Source organism: Chiloscyllium plagiosum, unplaced genomic scaffold (genome assembly GCF_037043375.1).
Source record: "Chiloscyllium plagiosum isolate Xiang-an unplaced genomic scaffold, Cpla_swu_hap1 HiC_scaffold_11, whole genome shotgun sequence".
In the NCBI taxonomy this organism is placed as follows: domain Eukaryota; kingdom Metazoa; phylum Chordata; class Chondrichthyes; order Orectolobiformes; family Hemiscylliidae; genus Chiloscyllium; species Chiloscyllium plagiosum.
The window spans coordinates 44,860,220-44,874,296 of record NW_028270149.1 but is presented as its reverse complement, the minus strand read 5'-3'; the positions used below and the strand labels follow the sequence as shown (position 1 = coordinate 44,874,296).

Sequence of the window (14,077 nt, the reverse complement as noted above, 5' to 3'; positions counted from 1 at the left end):
ATAGAAAATAGGTGCAGGGTAGGCCATTCAGCCCTTCGAGCCAGCACTATCATTCAATATGATGATGTGATTTCAGTAACCCATTCCCACTTTTTCTCCATACCCTTTGATCCCTTTAGCCTACATCCAGCTCCCTCTTGAATATATCAAAGGAACTGGCCCCAACAGCTTCCTGTGAGAGAGAATTCCACTGGTTCACAATTCTCGGAGTGAAGAAATTCTTCCTCCTCTCAATCTTGAATGGTTTACTCCTTATTCTTAGACTGTAGCCCTGATTCTGGAACATCTGAAACATTCTTCCTCCATCTAGCCTGTCCAGTCCCATTAGGATTTTATAAGTTTCTGTGAGATCCCCCTATTTCTTTGAAATTCCAGTGAGGGCAAGTCCAGTCAATCAAGTCTTTGGAGATATGACTGATAAAGAACACAATAATAAGTGCGTAGGTCTATCAAGAACCTTAGTGAACAATAGAATCGTTAGGCAATAAGATAGAAGAATCTCCATAGAATGGTGACACATTCACATATAGCCTTAAAAGGTTAGAATGGTGACAGATGTGAAAGAGACTATTCAGCCCATCATGACCATGCCAACTTTCTGGAAGATTAATTCACTGGCCTATAGCCCAGTAGATGATCTACTTCAGATAATTCTCTTGTACTTCCACAACATACTCATTCCAAATCCAAATCATTCTTTTAAAAAAATTCTGGTCACTGTTGCTTCTTTTGCCATTTACTTTACACAAGTGTCCTCTGGTTCTCAACTCTTCTGCCCATGGGAATAGTTTATTTTTTTCTTTTTAAACCAGTCCACTCTTCATCTTAAAAAAACTCAATCAGATCTCCTCTTTCCCAAGAAGAGCAGCAAATGAGAAAGAAAAAGACAAACACTTAACAAAATAGGATGGAGTATATTCTAATTAAGTGCAGAAAAAGAAACAGAAAGGAAAGAAAGATTGCATTAAGGAAAAAACAGACAGGAAGGCAAAATAAAAAAAACAAAGTATTTTTTTAAAGCTTCAAATTTTGAAAAGCTCTGACAACAATTTACTACCCATAGGATTAAGATAATATAATTTAAATTGCAACATTTCTGGTTGATTAAAATTTCAGGGTCATAAATCTTCTTATTTTGAGCTTAATTGGCAATTAATGCACAAATGCAACATCATGAAACTTGCAGTGAGTAGTTGATTCCCTGAGGCTAAGGGAAAATTGCCCAGCAACTTGTGGAAATTCAAAAATCACAAAGTTTCACTTGCTCACTACAAGTTGCTTAAATTTTACACATTAATGACAGCAAACACCATTTAAGACATTGATACGTTGACAGTAAATTTTGGATAGTTGTTGTTCAAGATTAGCTCCTAACAATGATTTGTTTCACCTATGATTTGGAGACGCCAGTGTTGGGCTGGGGTGTACAAAGTTAAAAATCACACCACACCAGGTTATAGTCCAACAGGTTTAATTGGAAGCACTAGCATCTAACCGATGAGAGACTTAACAAACAATCAAGGTATTTTTTAATGTATAATTTCAGTTATATCACACTACAAACTTTTGCTATAAATTCTGTGCCTTGCAATCATGTACTCCACAACCACCTAATGAAGGAGCAGCATTCTACAAGCTAGTGCTTCCAAATAAACCTGGTGTTGTGTGATTTTTAACTTTGTTTCACCTAATCACACCACACTTCCAAATGTTTCTTGTATTTTGTAACGGGTTTTCCCTTTTGAGTATATCTTGAATATCATCCTTTATGTTACTTTTAACAGCAATATAAAATATTACTTCTTCCAACAATCTTATAAAAAATGTTAAGGAAGACATGAACAAGCACAAGCTGTGCAAATGTCCAGCTTGATCGGATCATGTACAAAAAATAATTTACAAAGGCTTAATCTTGCACGGAATAGTCCATACTACATAAAGCTGACCATACTGCCTATCCAAGTCTATGTGCTCAGGTCAGATCCACTTCCTCCTCCTAAAGTCTGCTTTGTTCCACCCTCTGTCCAAACAAGAACCAGTTTCACTGGTTCACTGAATTGTAGCACTCATTCCTCTCAGCAAAGTAAGTTAAAGCTCTGTTTCAACACCTGTGTTCATAATCCAGGCTGACATGTAGAACAAAGTGAGTGCTACACTTTTGCCTGTGCCATCTTTTAGATGAGTTCTCAATCCAAGGTCCCTGACTTGTGGATTTCAAAGTTCATGTGGGTCAAGTTGAAGAACGGAAGACTTTTCATGGTGCCCCAACCAATATGTATTTGGCCAACTGTGTGATTTTAAGGAGTGTTTTGAAAGAGGAGAAGTAGAAAGGTTTAACAAAGGATTTACAGAGCGTAAGGTCAATGTGGAGAGATGAAATTGTTTGGAATAAGATTAGTTAATTGTGTTAAGATACAGGTCAGAATCCCAAAATGCTTTGGGCAGTTTTGGTCCTTAATTCTAAAATGTGTTTTTTGAAGTGACTATTACAGAGACAAAATAATTGCAGCTGTAATTTAAGTGTTCAATGTTCACATTAACGAATTCAATGTGGATTGTTAGTCCCAAAGGAATCAAAGAAATTTGAAACTTAGAGAACAACTTGAGATAAAGAGGGGGTTTGACAACAACTCCCATGCCACCCCCCCACCCATGCAACTGCTCAGAAGAGAGCTACCTCTTGCAGAAATTTTTATGGTTGCCCGTTCCAGGAATATACAAAGGAGGGGTTAAAAGAAAGTCACATCACCAGTCTGTGTGTTATTATTAGTCTAGTGTGGTTGTGTTATTATTAGATCATTATGGATGAAATAATATCTAGTGTGCTATTGAAGTCATAATTTGTGAATTGCCAGTAAACACTCCTATACTGCAGGTACAAACAGATGCATCATCCGTCACTCTCAGCGCTGCAAACCAGTCAAAAAAGGAATCAGAACAGAGGAACATCAATCACCCTACAAAAGCAATAATCTCAAAAATTGTTTGTTCAAGCGACAAACTCAACACATGCAAGCCAATAATTGCCAAAATGTCGTCTTACTTGCTCTTCACGAATGATTCAGAGACTAATCATATAACTTCTGTTTTATTTTTATCTTTTACACATACTCCTTATTTCTAATCTGTATATATATATATGTCTTTGTTTAATATTTATTTTCATGTGTAATGACACTGTTCGTGTTAATTGAAAAAAAAGGCTGGCTAAATTGGCTCCTCTTAAAACACAACTTAATTTGGCTCTGAGAGAAAGATATCCACAAGGGAGGAAATTGCTTTTAAATTGATTTTGTTGCATTCAACTGGGGGCGTGGGTGAATAAAAAAAGGAAGCAAGGTCATCCCTTCTCACCTGGAAACTTAACAGTTTGGGGTAATGGAATAAGCACTATAGTGAATTGGGCACTGGAGTTTGGTCATAACACTTGCAGAATTTTCAGAGGAATTGTCAGAATAGAGAGGGGCAAAGTCCATGGAGTAAGTTGAACAATAGAACAAAAATTTTAAATTTAAGCCTCCAAATTTGGTACTTCACCTTGAGCTGCAGGGTTACAGAGCAAAATTTTCAGCAGTTTACCACATCCTGCAATAACAACAACAACATGCTTAAATCGAGCCTCTAACATAGTAAAATGTTCAAAAGCACTTTGCTGAAGCATCATCAAATAAAATATCAGGCTTCTAAGTGATATCAGAACAAATGATCAAATATTTGGTTGAAAACAGACTCTTTTAAGGAGGATGTCAAGAGAAATTTAGGGACAAAATCCCAAAACCTATACTTAAAAACTACAGGCAAAACTGCAAGTAACCAAACAATTAAGATTGGAAATACAGTCAGTTCTGCTATAACGTGATAGTTCCAATCTCATGCAATCTCTCATTATAAGAAAATTGTGCAATAACCACACCTTTTAAACTAATGGGGTCAGAATCGCATTATAACTAATACACACTTTGAAAGTTTGCACTTTAGATACACTGTTCCCAATTCATCAATCACATTACAGCGAATGCACATTAATGAAATTAATGAAATGTGCATTATAGCCATCTAGTATAAATCCAGTGTCCTCAAATGTTAAGTTTTTCATTTCTGGGACCAATCTGAACATTGTCCAGGGCCAGTACATCCTTTCTGAGATATGGGGCCCAAACCTGCACACAATACTGCAAATGTGGTCTGACCAGAGCCTTGCAGACCCTCAGAAACACATCCCTGCTTTTATGTTCAATTTCTCTCAAAATAAATGCCATAATTGGATTTGCTCTCCTAACTACTGACTCAACCTGCAAATTTACCTTGAGAGAATCCTGGACTAGAACTCCCAAGTCTCTTTGCACTTCAGACTTGTGAATTTTCTCCCCATTTAGAAAATAGTTCATGCCTGTATTTTTCGTAAGAAAGTGCATGAACTCACATTTTTCCATGTCGTGTTCCATCTGCCACTTCTTTATCCACTCTCCTAACCTGTCCAAATCCTTATGCAGTCTCCCCACCTCCTCAATGCTATCTATCCATCTACCTATCTTTGTATCATCTGCAAACTTAAAATTGATCCTGCTGTGACTTATCAATTGGAAACATTAAAAACAGTGGACAATTTGATTGTTCAGTTTTCTAATGCTTCTCTCATTCCCTGTTGGAATTTAAAGCAATTGGAGATTCAATTGAATATTTGTTAGTGATGTTACAAATCTGGTCCTTATTTTAGCCAGTCTCTAATCTTATCTGCTTGTGCAAATGATGCCGTGAGGTTTGGCATGAATGCAATGCTTTTAATGTAATTTTCTTCTCGGACAATCTCTTAGGATTGAGGGGTACCCACTTCCACTCAGGATGGATGGGTTCTCACTGGTTGATAAGCCCAAAGCTCGATTTGCAGATTCTGCATTATTTGGGGCAAGGAGTACATTGAGCATTGGTTAGATGAAGTCAATTTTTAAAAAACTGGCCTGTGTGCACTTTCTGATGCCTTGGAATTGCCTCTACCTGTTCCTGTCAAGATCTCTCAAAATGATCAGTGCCTTCCCAAATGAAACTTTGCAATTTTGGTCATGGCCTGATCTCACAAGTCAGTGGGAATATTTCACTTCCTCAGGAATACTTCAAGGATATCTCTAAACATTTCCATTGCCTTCAGGGAGCCCCATGCCATCACTGAGTTTCAAATAGAGCAATTGCTTTCAAAGTCTGTTGCTAGTCAGATAAACCATATGTCCTGCCCAGTGGAGCTTGTTCTAAAAGTTTAACATCTAAATGCCAGACATGTTAACTAGGGAAAGGATGTTGTCATTCGATTGCCTTTCTTGCCACCGGATATAGCAGATTATGCAAATCCACCAACGGTCAAACCACTCCTGTGCTTTGGAGTACCTGCTTGAGGTATCCAAATCTCTGATGAAAGAGGAGGATAGGGATCTCTGTTCCTTGGTGAACTACAATCTTGATCTTGGGGTTGAGATCCTGGTCCTCAAATATTCCTTTCTCACATCAGACAAAGGCTGATGATGAATCATGCTGTCTGTCTTCATCAAAAGGAAGATTCCAAGGAAAATGGTTTACATATTTTAGAATCTTGTTGATGGTCTTAATCAATGGGTGATGGTGTGAACTGGTTGGAAGAAGGCCACAGATTTCCATGAGCAGTTCTTATGTGCTTCAGAGAAGGAGTCAACAATGACCTAGAAGCTCAGTTTCAGGTGTAAAGTGACAGATACAAGGTAGGAAAGAACTTCAATATTTTGGGGAATGGATATTCTCATTACAAATGATTATGCAAGACAACAGAATTCAAATGGGTTTCATATGGACTAAGTATATAATGGCAAAATGATTTGTTTCTTTGCTGTTTATTATGTGTCAAAGGCAGGAACACTTCCAACACCCTATACCCCACCTCATTGCCTAGAAATGCTTGGTTTGCAAGCTCATGTTTAATTATTAGGAAAAGCCTCAGAAATCCTGGAGAAATGTAATGAAGGCAAAAGCAGGTGTAAGAAAAGGCATCTGAGTATTAAACAATTCCCAGACTCTGTAAAGAAAAAAAATCAATAATATCCATTTTACTCTCACTAAACATCAATGCTAATTTCTCAAAGAATTGGAAAAGTTACAGTGGACAAATGCAACCATTCAAAAACCTTTCAGAATGGATTTCAATTTGCTTGAGTTAACTGAACTCAGTTGTTAAGATGTTGACTTTGTGAGAAACTTGTAAATTTAGAAAACATTTGAGAATGTGAGTACATAATCTACCGGTTAACTCCAATAGCACCTATTTGTTCAAAAGGATATATTATCCATATTCAAAATGTAGCCTGACCAACATTTCTTTCAGTCAATAATTCTGGAAGAATGTGAAAATTGCCATTGATCTTATTTCTATTTGTGAGACTATTCTGACCTGAAAAGGTTGTTTTAAAAGGTGTGTTTACATAGCAAGAACAGTTGTTGCATTTGCAATTATTTTATTTTATGTGAAGCACTTTGTAATATTTCAGAGACATAATTGAATGTTATACCATTGCAACTTTTTTTTATTCTTGGTGTAAATTTTTGACCTGTATCCTTAAATCCGAAAACAATATTTTACCTCTTAGTAATGCCACAGATTTTCAGTGCATCGACAGTTCCTAAAATTATATTTTTATTCCTTTTTAAAACATTAAAATGGCTATCATTGAATTTGAGCCCTCAGATCATATCAACTACATCCATACCTCTCCCCTATTTTTTCCTAAATTACAAAAATTATTCCTTGAAAGTGAAGTCACAGGTAGACAGGGTAGTGAAGAAGGCATTTGACACAATTGCATTTATTGGTCAATACATTCAGTAAAGGAGTTGGAAAGTCATGTTGCAGGTATACAGGACATTGGTTAGGCCATTTTTGGAATACTGGGTACAATTCTAGTCTCCATGCTCTAGGAAATATGTTGTTAAACTTGAGACAGTGCAGAAATGATTTAAAAGGATGTTGCCAAGGTTGGAGGGTTTGTGTTGTAGGGAAAGACTGAATAGGCTGGGGCTATTTTCCCTTGAGCGTCAGAGATTGGGCCTGACCTTATAGAAGTTTACAAAATCATGAGGGGCATGGATAGGATGAATAACCAATGTCTTTTTCCCAGGGCAGGGAAGACCAAAACTAGAGGGCATAAGTTTAAGGTGAGAAGTGCAAGATAAAAAAGGGACCTAAGGGTCACTTTTTCATGCAGACAATGGTGTGTCTGTGGAATGAGCTGCCAGAGGAGGTGGTGGAAGCTGGTACAATTACAACACTTAAAAGTTATCTGGATGGATACAAACAAAAGAAGGCAAATCCTGGTAACTGAGACAAGATGAATTTAGGATATCTGGATGAGTAGGACCAAAGGGTCTGTTTCCATGCTGTATGTTGTAGACTCTATGAGTCTATACTGACTCTATAAATATTCCATCTGGTCCTTATGCTGCATGAGTTTTCAGTTCACTTAATTCAAGTATCTCATGTGGCCATCATTTTCTGAGTAAATTCCAAACTGCCATTTCACTGAAAAACTATGAGAAGTGCAATATTTAATTAGTTATTCCTAAATGGAAAGCATGTGAACAGTGAATAGTGAATCACTTTGCATGCTATAGTATTAATGCTTTAAATAGAAATAGTTAGATTACAGAGGCACTAAAAGCAACCCTGACTTTATTGGACAACAAAGCACATTGCTTCTAACCTGTTTTAATCCGGAGAATACAGGAGTATGGGATAAATTAGCAGTGAGGAACATTATATAAATATTGTGACTGGGTTCAAGTAACAAATGGATAAATGTTTGGAGGGAGGTGGGAGACATAGAAGAGATCCATGCTGCTGAATTTGACCTTTTAAAGGAGATTCTGAAGAAGTTAGAAAGTCAAACAGAAATTGCTGGTAAAACACTCAATAGATCTGGCAGCAACTGTGGAGAGAAAGCAGAATTAATATTTAAAGTTCAGATCTGGAACATTGATTCTGCTTTCTCTGCACAAATGCTGCCAGACCTGCTGAATTTTTCCAACAATTGCTGTTTGTGTTCCTCATTTCCAACATCTGCAGTTCTTTGGGCTTTTTCTTAACAAAGAAGTCATATTGGATTTGAATTGTGAACTCTGCTTCTCTCTGATAGATGTTGCCTAATTTGCTGAATTTCTCCAGCACTTTCTGTTTTTATTTCATATCTTTAGAATTAACAGTATTTAGCTTTTATGTGAAAACATTTTTGAGGTCTTGTCAAGCCTAGTAGTTTTTATTCTGTTTGGAACTTCTTATCTTCCAGAGAAAATAGGCTGACCATTACATAATCTGAAAGCTTATTAAAGGAAGAGTAAGTGAGCCTGATGGAGTACAAATTTAGTCCAGACTCCTGTCTGCTGCACCCTGATTAAACAACAAATGGGCAACTTCAAAGGCAACACCTGCTACCACACCTGCTATTCACCGTTTTGTTGTGTAACTAAACAAAACTACCAAATTAGTGTCAATCAACTGTCATTCTGAAGACTTGTTTTTTGTGAAATAGACATATTTCCACTTTAGTACAACTGGAAAAATTGACAAATTCATCCAAGGCATACTTAGACACTCCAGCATGTCTGACAGTTGGAGAAATCTACTGAAAAATGTGGTGTGAAAGCTTTGTGAACGGGCAGCTGGCCAGTCAGCTTGATTAGTTAGTGAGGATCTGGTAGGCTTTGGGACAGAGGTTATCTGTTAAGGACATAACCTCGAGAAGGAGACTGATAATCCATTCAGTGTTAAAAGATCTGCCTACATTGTTTCACTCCACAGCAGCATTAAGAGGGCTTGATTAATCTGTGCTGATTGATACAGTAGAGGGCGCTCAATATCAAAAAGTGTGGTGCTGGAAAAACACAGCCAGTCAGGCAGCATCTGAGGAGCAGGAAAGTCAATGTTTCAAGCATAAGCTCTTCATCAGGAGTTAACTGATAGTGCATCTCATGCAGTTTCTTCCCTTTTGAAAAATAAAATCTGTTTTCCTGGAATTAAGAAATTATTTTGTCTATTTGTATTTGAAATTTAGTCAGTGTATCATGTGACATACAACAACTATATACATAGCTTAGCTCTGCGTGGAAAAAGCCTAAAACATTGAAAATATTAGGATTTAAATATTGAAAATATTAAGCTTTCAGCCTTAAAATTCATTGAGGCTGATTTTTAAGCACACAAACATTTTACTCAAAGATGGATGCACAAAATTGGTGCTCCTAAATTATCATGGCAGGCATGCCAGCATCTACCATGCCACCACAAATAGTCCACTTGGCAAGATTCACATTTGGCCCTAGTCTCCAGAGAGCCTAAGGTAAGTCTCTGGGGAAATATGGGCTGACAACAGCAGTCAAAGCTGATTTAGAGCCAGGAGGAGCATTTCAGTTTCTTCCACATCAATTTAAAAAGCCTTTTGGGTGATAGCTGCTGCCGAGGGCACATCCATATCCAGGAAAACAGAGAAGGTTTAAGAATAGCCCAGTTATCCAGTTTGGATCTAGAACAGAGTTTTCAGGATTAAGTGTTAAGTCATTCACCACAGAATACCTAGAGCCTGATTAACTTATATTGGCATGAGTGTTGATATAACTGATCTTGTTAAGCTTTTGCTCAATAGTTTTTGTTATACATTCTTTCAAGAGCTATGAACATCATTGGCATGATCAGCAATTATCATTCATTCAGTCATGACCACTGTGAACTTAAGCTGTTGACACTAGAAATAGTGGTTGATGATTGTGTCATTGAAGGTTATTAGGTTTTTTTTATCATTGTAATGGTTGATCCTTGAATTTTTTTCTTAATGCATATGTTCATTACTTGACACTTGTCGTTTAAATATTATATATCACAATTCAGCCCAAGTCAACATAATGTACAAATCCTGCTGAAGCTTGGTAGGCATTATTTCATTATCACAATTGAGCAAAACATTGCAGAATCATTGAAGCCAGGTTCACTTTTGACCTTTTGATCGAGAAAAATTCTTTACTGAGCAGAAGATGTACATGCCAAGGAACCTTGTCCTAAGGAACTCTTGTTGTGATCTGTCGTGCAATGTTTAGCTTATGTAAAACATGAACATTTACATTTGTGTCAGATCAAACAGCCAATCTAACTACAAATTGTCATGGGTTCTTTGGTGCTATACTTCATTGAAATCTACTTTAACATTGAGGGTAGATGCCCTGAATTTTCCTGCAGGAAATTATAGCTATGGCAGGGTCTGATAGTATTTCTGACAGAAACTGAAGTGACTGTCAGTAAGCATTTTATGATTGCTATGGCCTTACCAATAATTGATATGAGGTAGCGTCTGGACCAATAATGATTTTGGTTAAAATGGTACTGATTTTTGAGAATTGGACATTCCTTGACAATCTTCCACATTTTCAGCTGCCTGAGTCACAGCTGTAATTAAGCAGCTTTACTTGGGATTGGAGGGTAGTGAGTTGAAGTTGGATTGGGGACAAGTGATGATGCAGGTAGTTCTTAATGTTACATTATAGGAACAGATTTAGCTGGATACTAACATATAGAATAGCTGTTATACAGGACCAGCACTGTCTTAGGAAGGCACCATACAAATGTTTGATTAGGACCCTATTATGTATGAGAGAGTACAGGTGTCCCCCCATCCCTATCCGTGGGTGATACGTTCCGAGAGCTACCGCAGATGCCCGAAACCACGGATAATGGCAAACCCTATCATTTAAATGGGAAATTTACCACCCAGCAGCCCCCTAGAATTATTTCTGGAATGTTCCATGTAATATTTTCATTCTGCGGTAAACTGGGGATAACTGAAACCATGAAAACTGAATCCGCAGATACAGCGTTACGACTGTATTATCAATTTAATCTAGTTTTAATCACAGACTATAATTGTTAAAAGGCATGTTCGGAACAGATAATACACAAATAGTTGACAAAATGATAAGCATGTGACAAGTAAATGATAATCAAGTAATAAAAAATATCGTTGATATTGAACTAGAAAGGTCTTGAAATACCAATGTTATTTCAGTAGATGTGCCACATGATAATTCAGAAATTATCTTTTAATACTTCAACTATAATTAAGTATTACATAATATCTGTGTTGTTAAATGGTAGTTACAGTTTGTAAAAATTAAATTTTGCCTTTTTCTTTTCACCTCATCCAAAACAGTGGGAGGTGAGGTGAACACTGAGGTCAGAGCACAATGCAAATCTGTATATGTCCTCTGGAAACTGACACCCGCTAAAGGACGACTGCATGTCCTCAGGCATCCTTGTGCCTCTCTCCTCTGAGTAAATAAAATAATGCACCCTGTGACTCTGATCAGCTTGTCATTTGCATAAATAACAGAAAATTACCTTTCTTCACCCTTCAGGCTTAACTAAGTGTGATAGGAGAAAGACGTTGAATGTTCAGGGATCATTGCAGCTTTGACTCTGAACTAATAAATACATTACACAAATTAATCTTGGGAATGAAAGCCTTACAATGTAAACTTACCACTGTTCTATTATTTAGCTTTATTTTACATTCATTAGTTATAAAGAGACCGCAAGATGTAGAGCAAAAGTAGGCCATTGAACCCATTGAATCTGCTCTACCATTCAATGATGTCACATCCTCAACTCCACTTCTCAGCTTTTTCCCCCAAACCCCTAGATTCTCTTACTGATTACTGTTCTCAGTTTTGAATAAAGTCAATGACCCAACCTCAGCTGGCCTCTGCAGTTAAGAGTTTCATAGATTCACTAACATCTGAGGGAAGAAATTCCTCCTCATCTCTGTCTTAAATGGGCAATCCTTTACTCTGAGACCAAGCCTTTTGGTCTGAGACTGTCCCGCAAAGGGACACATCCTTTTCACATCTCCCCTGTCAAGTCTGCTGAGAATCTTGTATGTTTCAATAAGTTTATCTCTCATTCTTCTAAACTCCAATGAGTACAGGCCCAACCTACTTAACCACTTGTCATAAGACCATTCCTCCATTTTTGGGATCAGCCACTGAACTTTCTTTGGACTGCCTCCAATGCCAATATTTCTTTCCTCAGATAAGAAGCCCAAAACTGTTCACAGTATTCCAGCTGTGATCTTCTAGTACCATGCATAGATTTTTCAAAACCTCCCCTTTCTATACTCCATTCCCTTTGAAATAAAATCCATTTATTTTCCCAATTATCCACTTAACATGGTAGCTCTATTTTGAATGCAATTATTGATTCCAAATTGTATCCCTTTTAGGTATTGTTGCATTATTTGTTTTCCCCTTTTCTCCCTATTATCTCTTTCTCCTTCCAACACTATGTTAGGAAGGTCAGTCAATGGGATGGATTAATACCAGAGAGAAACTTATCCCCTTCCCACCACCTCAGCAATAAACTTCTGAAAGGGAAGCACAGGATCAGTCTTCCAAATCCACTGACAATTAAAACCTTCAAATGGCCAATTATTGACAGCTTAAGCATCTCAACCCAACTGGAATGCAATTACTTCGGCTCTGGGCAGGACTGAAAGAGTCAGCCTACCTCATTAGTAAATCAATGTGAGCAGGTTGTCAGTTTGAGGAGTACCGTGATCTGCACCAAGTAATGCAAGATCAGCGGACCAGATCTGGAACAAAGCCAGTGGTGTCTGAGAAATATCTCATTCTTTCACTTTTGACCTCCCCACCCTGATTTCCACAAGACTCCCAACATCAAAAAGCTCCCCTCACAATAGAAACTTCATTTCTTGTTGCAAATCCTCTACTTTTGCCATCAATTTACATTGATATCATTGACAATGGCAGAGAGAGATTGAGGAGGACCCATTGTTAGGTCTCTCTCAAGCTCCAGAGCTACTCTGCCCCTTAGTCCATATGACATTATATTGGGTGCTGTTGATGGTACTCCTCAGTATTAAACCTTTCAGACTCTAAATAACCAGATCTACCTCTGACTGGCCAACAGCTATAAGTGGATGGAATTTTCTTCTCTGGCTTTGTAATTTCTGATTGATGGTTGATCTAGTGGGCTTTCTGAACAAGATTGGCCAAAGGCTTCTTTCCACTAAACTTGAATACTTTTGTATTTAGTCAGAGAAATAAATAAATCCACACTCATGAATTCATTTTGATGTAGAACTTTTTGTTTTTTTTTCCTTCAACCTATTGATTTTTGCTCATTAGATGTTTCTGGTCAGTTAGCTCAGTTGGCTGGACAGCTGCTTTGTAATGCAGAGAAATGCCAACATATGGGTTCAATTGCTTCAGTGACTGATGTTATCTTGAAGATCTCTTTTTCTCAAGTTCTCCCTAGATCTAAGGTGTGGTGATCTACAGGTCAAACCGCCAGTTAAATGAAAGAGCAACCCTATGGTTAGCTGGCACTGTGGCAACTTTACCTTTGATTCTCCTGAATCAACAGACGTACATAATGTGGAGAAAGATCCACATCATTAAATTTGTCTTGGAACTGCTTCTCCTGATTTCTACTACTGCCCAGACCAGATACCTGGTGAGTTCCTTACCTGAATCAGGTGATACCCTGCAAGGATATTGATTGGCTCTAATGTCAGACCTTCCCCGAGGATGTGAGGAGTTTATAATACACTCAGCATGAGACCTCTAAAGTGAGCTTCACCCCACATTGTGTTGATTAAAATATATATTTCCCCAACTAAGAATTCACATGTTCTCTGACAAAGAGTATTGAAATATATTTAAGAAAATTGAACAGGGAACATTATTATTTCTAATTGTGTATGAGCAAGTGGTATATGCCTGCTAACCTCTGGTGACTTGTGCTGACGGGTTTGATAGACTGTTGTAACTTATTTTCTTAAAATGGATCTAATGTATGCACTTATGTACCTGTATTTTCTTCATGTATCAGATGAACTGAATGGATTGAAACAGATTTTCTGTCAAATTATACCTTGCTGTAATCAAGCAAATTAATTATATGCAATTGTTTTGGAATTTATCCACTAAACCTATCTTAAGTCATCTTCAACTTTAATTAAGACTTTGTTGATCTTATGTGAAGAAGTACTTGGATTGTTAAATC

At 37.4% G+C, this 14,077-nt stretch overlaps 1 pseudogene; it reads right to left on the bottom strand.

Moving 5' to 3' along the window:
• Positions 1–13,446: 13,446 nt before the first annotated feature.
• On the bottom strand, positions 13,447–13,656 carry LOC148148790 (Nuclear RNase P; annotated as a pseudogene).
• Positions 13,657–14,077: the final 421 nt, after the last annotated feature.